This window comes from Myotis myotis, unplaced genomic scaffold (genome assembly GCF_014108235.1).
Source record: "Myotis myotis isolate mMyoMyo1 unplaced genomic scaffold, mMyoMyo1.p scaffold_m19_p_2, whole genome shotgun sequence".
In the NCBI taxonomy this organism is placed as follows: Eukaryota; Metazoa; Chordata; class Mammalia; order Chiroptera; family Vespertilionidae; genus Myotis; species Myotis myotis.
The window spans coordinates 84,098,010-84,110,235 of record NW_023416324.1 but is presented as its reverse complement, the minus strand read 5'-3'; the positions used below and the strand labels follow the sequence as shown (position 1 = coordinate 84,110,235).

At 48.5% G+C, this 12,226-nt stretch overlaps 1 protein-coding gene across 8 annotated transcripts in view; it reads left to right on the top strand.

The window, feature by feature from the left end:
* The first annotated feature begins 7,014 nt into the window (after positions 1–7,014).
* The window catches only part of HIVEP1 (HIVEP zinc finger 1), a 181,008-nt gene continuing 175,796 nt past the window's right edge, over positions 7,015–12,226 (top strand). For 2 of the 8 annotated variants that reach the window (XM_036347569.1, XM_036347568.1), the window contains exon 1: positions 11,355–11,544. The gene's annotated coding sequence lies outside the window, so the exon portion shown is untranslated. Of the gene's footprint in view, positions 7,210–7,444; positions 7,593–10,654; positions 10,765–11,055; positions 11,307–11,354; positions 11,545–12,226 lie in introns of those variants that run through there. The other 6 variants (XM_036347565.1, XM_036347562.1, XM_036347564.1 and 3 more) reach the window with 6 other exon arrangements.

The window sequence follows — 12,226 nt, the reverse complement described above, 5'->3', positions numbered from 1 at the left end:
ATTTCCTGCTTGCATCAATATTTTTTGTAATTACCAACCCACTTATGCATTATCCATTAAGAGCAAAAAAATCTTACAATAACATCTACACTGTCTTTAGGTTAGACAGCCATGTGGCTAGCTGATACTCAACACACACACACACACACACACACACACACACACACACACACACACACAGCCTTATTCAGATGCCTTATTATAACTCTGTTCCATTTCCAATCATCTACTATAAATCAAGCTCCACCTCTTCTTGCAGAAATGAAAATAGCTGAACCTTAAAAAGCACTCCAAACACGTTAAAGTTTATTGTGAGCTTTAATGGCCTATTTTTAGTGGCTTACTCTTGTCTTTTATTTCTTTGCTTATCTCTTACTGGTGTATTAATATTACTTTCCTTTTCCTTAGCCTCTATAAAGTCCATTCTGTCTATTGTTCTTTCTCCAACTTGGCCAATTTGGACTTTGACTCTTAGGTTGCTTTATATTGAAAACTGTAGGCATTTTGGCATAATAGGAACTGCCATAAAAAGAAGATACCAATAAGCTCAAAATTATAGATTAAACCATGAGCTTTTAGAAACCGAAAATTAAACCAAATAGTATAGAATACTACCACATTGAATTTAAGGAAGGAAAAGATGGTGGGTTTCAGAGTTGTTTACTAGAAACAATTCAGTTGCAAAATTTCATTCAATAAGCAGGCATCTAGAGAAAACTTTTTGAGCTCAACTACATATTTTAAAAGCCAGGAGTTGGTGAGTTTGGGTCCAGGTTAGGTTGGGGGTAACAGAGATGTTAGTGTAGGAGGTAGACATTGGGAGTCAAGATGTGTTTGGAGAAAGAGAACACTTTTGAAGCTAGTGGGGGTGGAGTTGTGGGGTCAGCAGTTTATATATAGGAAGGAAAGGTTACTTAAAACCATTGATTTAGAAGGGAAACTTGAAATGCTTTAATATTTTTTGACTCCTGTCCCATAACCTGATCTGCATACCTAGTGTACCCCTGTGGTATATACGTATCATATAGAAAACAAATAATACTCTAAACCTATATCAAGTTCTACTAGACAGGTCATCAGGTGGAAATTAAATCTCAAAGAGAAGGAAACTTGGAGAAAAACGCTATCTGCTTCATAACTGTGTTTAAGCCCCACCTGCTCTCTCAGATCCCAGACTGCAGCCACTGAGAAGGCAAAGGAAAACTCGGACTCACTGGGGGGCTCAGGACTGGTCGGCTCTGCAGATGGTGAGGGTCCTTGGGAGGCCTTGTGTGGTTGTACCTTGTATATCTTACTTAACCTAAGTCTGACTTCCCTGATTAGTAACATGTAGATAACAACAGCACTGAAGCAGCCCGTCCTTTTTTAAAGAAAATTTATTTAGGAATATTTTAGATTTACAGAAAAATTGCATAGATTGTACAGAATGCTCCCATATGCCCTCCCCAAGTTTTTCCCACTGTTAACATCTTACATTACCATGACACACTTGTCAAAAATGAGAAACTGCCACATGTACATTGCTATTCACTCAACTTCAGACTTTATTTGGATGTTACCAAGTGTTTCCATTAATGTCCCCTCTCTATTCCAGGATCCCATCCAGGGTACCATGTTATATTTAGTTATCATGTCTCCTCAGTCTCCAGAGACTTCGTTCAAGATTTAAAAGGCAATAAATGTTAAAGCACACTTAGTAGATTGTGGAAATGCAATAAGGAATTGGTCAACACTTACATATAGCTATAACTTATAAGGAATTGTGACAGGTGCTTTTCTAAGTGCTTTAGAAATACCTGTACATCTAATCATCATAATTCTATGAAGACTCTAATTATACCCACTTTACAGATGAGTAACCTGAGGCACAGGAAGGTCAAATAAATTGCCTAGTATTATGCTTTTGACAGGGTTGGGATCTAATCCAGGTTTGCTGGCTTCTATTTTTTTCGTTGACATTTTTAATTTATTGATTGATTTTAGAAACGGGGGGAGAGAGGAGAGAGAGAAACATCAATTTGTTATTCCACTTACTTATGCATTCATTGGTTGATTCTTGTATGTGCCCTGAGCAGGGATGGAACCCAAAACCTTGGTGTACAGGGACGATGCTCTAACCAACTAAGCTACCTAGCCAAGGTCAGGTTTGCTGGCTTCTAAGTCCATATTGTTTTCTCTGCCATATTTTTTCTTAATTTTATACACATACACACCTACCTTTCTCTCCCTTTCAACATAAAATGCTTAAGCCACGAAACCTTAATCAAAATTATATCAGAGGAGCCCTAGCCAGTTGGAGTGTTGTTCTACAGACCAATAGGTTGTGGGTTCAATTCTAGGTCAGGGCACATACCTAGGTTGCAGGTTCGAACCTTGGTCAGTCAGGTGTGTATGAGAGGCAAGTGATCAATGTTTCTCTCTCACCTCAATGTTTCTCCCTCTCTCTCAAAGGAGAAATAATTCTTTTTTAAAAACTTAGGAATGTATATTAAGACTATGCTAAAGGCAATGGAATTGCTGGTGGTTGAGACTCAAGGAAAGATACAAAAGGAAAAGGATATGAGAGCAGGAAAAAGGGGAGGAGGATTGAAGTTCTCCAGTCAAGCTCTGCTGGGGAGCCAGCTTGGTGACATTGTATAATACACATGACCACTTCATATTTTAGTTTCCTAGTCTGTAAGATAAGCAGTTCTCTTTTAACCATATTATGTAACATCAAGTCCAGAAATTAAACATTCCAAGTTGTTTAAATGAAAATGCAAAAGTAAGAAACCACTAAAGCTGGCATGAAAGCTGCGTAACTAAGCTGCAAGATGAGCAGGGCTCAGGCTACAACAAAGTGGTTCGTTTGGGGCCATTTTGAGAGCAGGTCCTGGGCACAATATTTTAACTAGCAGGACTGCACTCACTTGTAAAGACGTTATGGTCCTCCTCTCCTTCATCTACTCAACAAACATTTATAGCAACACTGTTCCAGGGAACAGGGATTCAGTGGGGAACAAATCAAGCCGCCTTTCACCACGGCCCTCATATTTTACTTGAGGACTGAGAGATAAGAGACTAGTAACCAGTAAGATAATTCCAGAGTGTAAGATGTTATAAAGGAAAGCCATGGAGTGATGAGACAGAGAGTATGGGGTAGGGGAAGTGATATGCACACTTTAGGTAGGATGGATAGAGAACACTTAATTTACATATGTGTGCATTGTGCATACACTGGGGGAAACGAGACCCTTAAATCCTTTGCCAATCAATAAGATGGCTTTATTTATACAATGCAGTAAAGGTGCAGAAAGCAAAACAGCTTTCCACAGAAGGTTTGACAATTATTTTACTAGAAATGTTAAAAAGTACATACTAATGGTTTAAGAGTTATTTAGTAAGGACACATATGTAATACTGTAATCAATAAAGAAAATAATAGTTAAAAAAAAAGAGTTATTTAGGAGTAGTTCTTCCTGGAAATAAGTGAGACTAGAATGAAGTCCTTTTGGCCCTCCGAGGCTAAGAAGAAATAAAATTAAGCATGTGCCAGCAGTGTTTCGCTTGGATAAAGGACACTGCAGTCTAATCTAGAGCTTTCCATTTTTTTTTTAAATGCAGCAGTGTTATTAAAATAGTAATGATAGTTATAATCGTGGCTAACATTCATTGAGTACTCAGTCACTTCCAGGCATTTCGTCTAGTATTTCACTCAGTCCTCTGTTCACCCCCTACAAGGAATGTACTGAGGCTTAAGGAGATGGGAGTGACCTTTCCCACAGTCACCAGTGTCCTCTAACTGAAACCCAGGTATGTCTGAGCTCAAAGCCCATGTTAACTTATTTTATCTACAAGCACCTGACAAGGCTCTTTCCTAGGTCGGTATTAGTTCACTCTGCATTCCCATGTGAAAATACTCTTGTCTGCTATCAGCTGAATTGTGTCCCTACCCTGACTCCCAAATTCATATGTTGGAGCCTTCCCCTCAGTGTGACTGCCTGTGGAAATAGGGTCTTTATGAGGTCATTAAGTTAAAGGAAACGTAAGGGTGGGCCCTGATTCCATAGGCTTAGTGTCTAAGAAGAGATACCAGAGAGCTCACTTGCTGTCTGCGTGGGCACACCTGGAGGAAAGACCATATGATGACATGGTGATGAGGTGGCTGGCCAGCTACAAGCCAGGAAGAGCGTTCTCACCAGAAACTGAATCAGCAAAATCTTGATCTTGGCTTTCCAGCTTCCAGATCTGTGAGGAAATAAATTTCTATTATAGAGTCATCCAGTCCATGGTACTTTGTTATGGCAGCCTGAGCTGACTAATACAGTGTATTAGATTGCTGGACTAACACAGTGTCTTAGGTTGTTGGGCTAATACAATGTCTTAGATCAGGGGTGGGCAAACTTTTTGACTCGAGGGCCACAATGGGTTCTTAAACTGGACCGGAGGGCCGGAACAAAAGCATGGATGGAGTGTTTGTGTGAACTAATATAAATTCAAAGTAAACATCATTACATAAAAGGGTACGGTCTTTTTTTTTTTTTAGTTTTATTCATTTCAAATGGGCCGGATACGGCCCGCGGGCCGTAGTTTGCCCACGGTTGTCTTAGATAGTTACACTTGTTTCCACATTGTCAGATCATGGATAAAGTTGAATTTTTTTTTTAAATATATTTTATTGATTTTTTACAGAGAGGAAGGGAGAGGGATAGAGAGTTAGAAACATTGATGAGAGAGAAACATTGATCAGCTGCCTCCTGCACACCCCCTACTGGGGATGTGCCCACAACCAAGGTACATGCCCTTGACCGGAATCAAACCTGGGACCTTTCAGTCCACAGGCTGATGCTCTGTCCGCTGAGCCAAACCAGTTACGGCAACGTTGAATTGTTTTAATTGAATGCTGTTGCCTCTTAGGAATTGCAAGTATTGCTTCTATCAATCTTTCACCTCTTTAACAGGTAGTACACCAAATAATACTCTTTAAACTAGATTATTAGTTGGCATTGAACTTCTTTTTTAAAATATATTTTTATTGATTTCAGAGAGGAAGGGAGAGGGAGAGAGGGATAGAAACATCAATGATGAAAGAGAATCACTGATGGGCTCCCTCCTGCACATGTTTAACTAGGGATCAAGCCCACAACCTGGGCATGTGCCCTGACTGGGAATTGAACTGTGACTTCCTGGTTTATAGGTCAACACTCAACCACTGAGCCATGGCAGCTGGGCTGAACTTTTAAATAAAGTTAGAAACCAGATTCCTTAGATTGTGTATCCTGTAATGTTGATAATATCAACATTGGCATAAATGTGAATGCATCACACCATCCCAACTTTCCTATTTTTATCACACAATCTACCAAGTTTCAAAACTTGAAACTACAGACTTTTATCTTTTCATTCATTTTTCTTCTTTATGTCACAGATGTAGAACATTAGACTTATTGTAATATTTTTCACAAAATATAATCTTTAAACTTTGAGCAGCTCCACATTCTTTGGGTTCTCTAGCTGCAGGCAAATTAGTTAGCATTTCCAAATCTCTTTTTCATCTGTAGTATGGGTTCATAGTGGGGATTAAATGAGTTTATATAGCAAAGATAAGTTTATATAGCAAAGGCAAGTCATAAACTCTGAACTGTCAATTACTACCACTACTACTGCTACTACTATTACTATTGCTAGTGATACCAATGCTACTATTACTCCTACTTCTAATAAAAATGCTATGATGATGGATCCTAAATCCATCAGTGACAATAATTTTCCTTAAAAAGATTCTGTCTACACATCTCCAAAATGACTACCAGCTACAGGCATACCTCAGCTACACGGCAGGTTCCATTCCAGGCCACCTCAGTAAAGTGAATGTCACAATAAAGTGATCACATGAACTTTTTGGTTTCCCGTGCATATAAAGTTATGTTTACATGATACTGTAATCTACTAAGCGTGTAATGACATGGCTAAAAAGATGTACATACCTTAACTAAAAAATTCTTAATTGCTAAAAATGCTAACTATAATCTGAGCTTTCACTGGCTCATAACTTTTTTGCTGGTGGAGGGTCTTGCCTCGATGCTGATGAAAAGACAATATTTGCAAGGTGTAATAAATATGCCTCTATTTGCAGTATCACATCTTAATTCCTTCCTTAATTCCATTTTAAGTCCTCCCTTTTGCCTTTTGCCTGTTGCCTGCCCATTCTGTTTTCATAGCTCCTTGCTAGAGAATCCACCCTTCCTGTTTGCCTAGGACAGTCCAGGTGTGTGTCTCTCATTTGGGTAGAGTTATTAATAGTTTCTCTTTCCCTCTCAAAAGTCCAGTTTGGATGCTACATTTATGTGGTCACCTATTTTTTTTTTTTTTCCCACATTTGTTTTGACTCTCCACTCTAGCCAGAAAAATCATCACACATAGTTTACTTGCTTTCACCATCAAACTATTTCCCTTGCCTGGAATGCTGTTCTCATACTATTGCCAAATCATGAACTTTCCTTCAAAATCCTACTCAGAACTCAGTCTCAGGATGGAACTCTTCATAATCCTGCCCTCCACCCAATCCAGAGAGCTCTCAGCAATCATGTAAATAACGCTGTATAACTTTAATTGGCTCCGTTTATATGCTGCTTCTTGTATCTTTTTTTTTTTTTTCCCCTCTCGGTACTTTTCCATGTGTTTATCCTGTCTCCATTAACTTGTAAACTCCCAGAGGGCAAGGTCTGAACGCAGGCTGGTGTTGGCATAAAGTGGATGAATAGTTAGGGCTGAATGGGTAGACAGTGCAATCCTTCTTGATTACTAATCTGTTAAGAAAAAGAAAAAAGCACCCTTTGTTAGTGCTTTGTGTGTGATGGTTTTGAGACTGCTAATCTAATGTAGAAATATATCCAGTTTCTGCTCGTGTCCAGATAGCTGAGATAAAATCAACAGTTACAAGCTTTCCATCGTGGAGGGGGAGGGGGCCCTATAGGAATGGCATTTGAAAGGCAGGCTGCGGCGGCATTCATTTCCTTCAGGGGCATGTATATATTCTCGGCTCTTCCAGGCCGCAGGTCTGTCTAAGGAGGGGAATAACATCCACTCTCAAAAGTGAGCTCTGGCGACCAAACATACAATACTCAGAACACAGACAGCACTACCTTGCTCTGAGTTTGTGCTGCCAGTGGCGGGAAGTGGAATCTCCAGGATGAAGACTAGCGAGGTGGAGGGTTCATCTCAGTCCAGGTAACAAAGGGAAGGCAGGGCAAAGCCCCCTTCTCCCCGCCGGGCTCCGAGCTCGCGCTCCGTCACCGTGACCACCTGCTCCCTTCCCTCCAGACCCCGCGGGAAGCGCCAGGTATCGGCGCGGCGTGCTCGGCGCCGGGCCCCGGTCTAACCCACGTAGGCGGCGCGCGCGATAACATCAAAGCCCGAGGCAGGGGCCCGAGCTGGGGGGAGGGAGAGGGGGAGGGGGAGGGGGGCCCCCGGCGGCCTCGGCAGCCAGGCGCCTCCCCCTCGCATTTCCTCTCACGCCCCTTCCAACCTAGGAGGCTTTTGGTTTCTGCTTTTGTTGTTTTTAAAATTAAAACCCTGGAAGCCCCGGAGGAGACTTTTGCGTGGCAGTTCGGGTAAGTTTTCCTCCGGGTTCTTTTGTCTGGCAGCTGGCTCGGGGAGAGTTGGCAGGGGGGGGCGGGAAGGGTTGGTCGCCGGGTCGCCCGGAGGAGGAGGAGGAGGAGGGGATGCGGCCGGTGGACAGGAAAGCCCAGCGCGCGCGGAGGGCGGAGGGCGGAGGGCGGGACGGGCGGCGGCGTGACCCGGAGGCCGCCGGGGAGGAACCTCCGGGATCTCCGCGTGGCGGAGGCGCTGCCGGCCGCGCGCAGGGCGGAGGGCCGGGGCCGCGGGGCCGCGCCAGGGGGGAGCCCGAGCGGGGCCGGGCCGGCGGCCGCGTGGGAACCCGGGCTGGGGACGCGCGGGCGGCGCTGGTGGCGCGGTGCCCGGTGGGCGCGGTGGGACGCGGAGCCCGGCGGCCGGCCTCGGGGTGCCCTTCAGTCCTCCCAGCATCGCTCAGCCAGGAAAACGTGTGCAGAACTTCTCAGTGACGCTGCCCTCTCCGAGCCCCAGTCCCTACAGGGGCTCCCCACCAGCTCACGTGGCCAGTAGGGGTGCAGAGAGAAATGGGCCCTAAGGCGCACCCCCTTTTTTAAGTAGAGTATGATGACCACCCCCATTAGTTCCAGAATTTTTGACAGTTCAAACTGCTCTTTACCACTCACATTTGTCTTCAAATTTTTCTCTCTCTCCACATTCCATTTATAAGATACAATTTGAGAAACTATTTAAATTTGCCACAGAACAAGCCGAAACTATAGTTTAGCTGGCTTTCCTTGCTTTCTGATAACTAGGAAGTTAGAATTGGAAGAAAATTAGGAAAAGAAATGGCATTTAGAAAGTTAATTCACAAATAGAAAATAGGGAGCTGTTCAATATTGTATACATTTAAAAGTTCAATATTGATTTACTGCTCAGAAGAATTAAATTGTGAGTAAGCTAATAAAGTTGCTTAACAATTGAAATGACAAAATTGCGTGTTTAATTTGTTAGAAAGTTCACAGCAATGCCAAGTCCCTTATAAACACTGTCTAAAATATGTATTTCTGTTATGTTCAACAACTATTTGGTTATTCCCTATGATGTTCAGCACTGGAAAAAAAAAATTATATTCACTCAATTACCATTTTTGACTTAACAAGTTACACAAAGTAGAATTAATAATAATGGAGCCACCTTAATCTTTATCTTCTGACAGGTTAGGTATACTTTCACGTGTAAGTAAATGTTTTTATTTAAGTACCCAGTTGGGAAGCTATGTTACACGCTGTTTGTGATTGCATTCCATTAGATTTCATTTTATGAGATGATTATATCACATCCAAAATGAAAAACTGCATTCTTTCATTGCAAGATTGGAAGCATATTATGCTGAACATCATTTCAAAATTAGGCAATTGTTGGATGATCTTTGCTTTTAAGACCAAAGTTCGTTTTTAATAGGCACATTCCCCATTGTACATGACATTTGGGGGTGCAAGCTCGCCATTACTGAGTGTTCCATTTTAATTATTCCCATTCTTGTGCATTAAGCTTTTCTTAGCACAAATGAGCCGGAGGTAGGATTTCCTCAGGGGAATTTTAGGGGTGAACCCTCGCAGGAAAAACCCAGATGTCTTTATGGAAGCCTCGGGGAACGTAATTCAGGTTTGCACACATGGCCAGCGTAGTGGGTGCACGGCCGTGTAGCATGTTTATTCCTTAAAAGGGGAAAGCAGTTGGGTTTAATCTGAGAAATCTTTCTGCATCAACATTTTTTTTTTTGTTTTACTTTATTCCTCCCAAGTTCAGCATGGCCCCTAAACCAATCTCCTTTGCCTGCTTCTTCAGGTGCACATGTAGACTTTCTGATCCCCCAACGTCTCACCTTCTTGAGGTCTATCTCCAGAAAACCTTCGTTCGTTAGCATGGCCCAGCCCCTCCTGATTTCTCCTCCATAACTTTCCACTCCCTGCTTCCTCTATCGCTTTCTAGCAGCCGGGGTCAAACTCTGGTTTATGGCAATGACTTCCTTCCTCTCCACCCCCCCCCCCGCCCCCACCCCATCTCTTCTGCCCGGCATCCCGGGAGCAGGCTCACCGCCCAGGTCTGCAACCCGCTTTCTTGACCCTGAACACCCCTCTTCCTGCCCCGGCTGTCAGGCGGGCAGACAAGGGTTAATGCGCTCGCCGCCGGGCCCTGGGAACCACCCGCGGGCTGGGGAGCGGCCTCTGGAATAACCTGGGCTTTCCTCGATCTTTTAATAGAACATCCGCCACCAAGAAGCGGTTTCAGGGCAGGGTTCAGAGTCGGTCCCCTTCCACTCTCCGAACCCACCACCCTGGCCCCCGTCCCGTTGTTTTTAAAAAGTTGTTTTTCAAAGTTAATGCGTTTCAAGTTTCACAATGACTTGCCCCTTCCCTCCACGCGTTGCTGAGGAAACCCCCTTGGGGTGCCCCCCTCTCCCTTCCCCACCCCCACGCGGCCCTGGCGGGGGGCGGGGCTGGGAGACCCCATGACGTCACCGGCCGGCCCACATCCTGCTTGAGAAAGTAAAGGGAAGGTAAAGGGAACTACCGCCCGCCGTCCCCGCCCCTCCTCGGGAACCAACCGGCCCCAACTGCGCGACCGGCCGGGCCTTCCCGGGGCCGCGTGACCGGCCGCGCCCGCCCCTCCGCCCCCGCCGAGCGCCCGCCCCGGAGCCTGCGCGACCCGGGCGCCCGCCTCTCGGGTCCCCGGCCCAGCCCCGCCCCTCCCCTCGGGCCGCGCCGCCCCGGCTCTCCACCCCCCTCCGCGTCCCCGGGCGGCCCGGCGGGGCGGAGCCGCGGGCGGGCAACTGGGTGAGACGCGCTCTCGGGCCCGCCCCGCCGGGGAGACCCGAGGTTCCGGGCTCCACGCGGCCGGAGCGGGACACCCACCTACCCGCGTCCCAGGCTGGGCTGGCGGCCACGCTGTCCAGCGGGGCCTCCGCGCCCCGGCGACCCCGCCCTCCCCCTCGCAGGGTCGCCCCTCAGTCCCCACCAGGGACGCCCCCTCCCCCGCCCGCGTCGCCGCCCGCCGCCTCCCCGCTCCCGCCCCCGGGGATCCCCTGCCGCCCCGCCCACCCGCGGGAAAGCCTCGGACCTTCGCCCTCCCTCCCCTGCGGCGCCCGGCCCGCACTCCTCCCGCCGCCCCTATAGACGCTAAACGTGCCCTCCTGTGTCCAGGGGAGAGGTAAAGCCCGCCCCCGCCCTCCGCGCCGGGTCCCACGGTCCCCGGGGTCGCCCGCCCCGTCTCGCCTCGCCGCGGTGCGCGCCCCCGGCCTCGCCGTCCAGCCTCCGGGACGCTTCTCCCCGGCGGCGGTCCTGCTGCGGCCGGGGGCGTCGGCGAGCGCGGCCGGCTCCCCTCTCCGCGCCGGCGGCCCCCGCCCGCGCGTTCCGCGCTCCCCCCGCCCCCCGGCCGGCTCCCCTGTTTAATATTTCAGCGCTGGGTGGTGTGAGTGCCAGTCGCCGGCCTTTAGCGCGGCTGCTGCTGGGGCGGCGGCGGCGGCGGCGGCGGCGAGGAGGGGGGGACGGAGCCGGGGGCCGGGAGCCGCCGCCGGAGGAGGTTATGTTTGTGTTTGGGGTTGTCAAGTGAAGCAGGGATCCCTGGCGCCGCCGCCGCCGCCGCCGCCGCGCGGGGGTCGCGGAGATTCCGGGCTCCGGCCGCCGCCATCAGCAGCGCAGCTCCAGGGCCGGCTGCAGCGGCCGCCGCTCCGCCCGGCGTCCTGGCAGCAGGTTCGGCGCGGGTCCGCGGCAGGGGCGCTGCAGCGGGAAGGGCGGCGGGTGCGGTGGGGTGGGCAGGACCACATCCCCCTCCGCGGGCGGGGGGCGTGCGGGCGCGGGTGTGTGTCTGCGTGTGTGTGTGCAACCGCCGACCTTGCAGAGGGGATGGCTGCGTGCAGGAGACGCTGGCACTTCTGGGCGCCCTCGCCGCGCGCGAGCGGCCCGAGCTGCGGTCCTGCGAGCTGAGCAGGTACGGAGGGACCCAGCCTCCCCACCCGCGCGCGTTCCAGCCGCAGACGCATTTTGCAAGCGGGTGGGGGGTGAGGGAGACCAGGCCTCGGCTTCCCAACCTCCCGGCTTTGTGGCTGTCTTTTCCTTTCGTTCTTTGCTCTAAGTGTCTGTTTACTCCCAGCCACCTGGGTAGTTTCTTTCCGGGTTGGGAGTACGCGCCTGCAGCAGTTTGGGAAGAGGGCAGTGGGTTTAGGCGCGGGTCGGATCAGGCTCCCTTTGGGGTCGGGCTGGGGAAGGAGTTGCTGCCGGAGGGGAGGGGGCGCTGGCGGCGAGGAGGAGGCTCAGGGCTGCTGCGCTCGCCTCTTCTCGCTGTCCTCCTGCTCCTCTCCTCCACTCCGGGCTCCTTCCTGAGCTGGCACTTCCATTCTCCCCCCTCCTCCTGGCGTGCGAAGTGCTTTGTTCAGTGCAGCGTTGCAGAGGGGTTTTCCCAGGCTCCGCCCTCCACATTCATTCATGTTTTTTCTCCTTGCAACTGTCTTTACGCTTTTTGATCATGTCATGTTTTTTGCTCCATGTGGTATTTATTTCTTTCCTGAAAAGGAATGATTTGTCACTGGCCCTGGTCGCTACAGTGCTGCTGTAGTATTTGAAAATAGCCACTGTTCCCTTCCCACAAGGATTTAAACAAGGGATGGACAGCT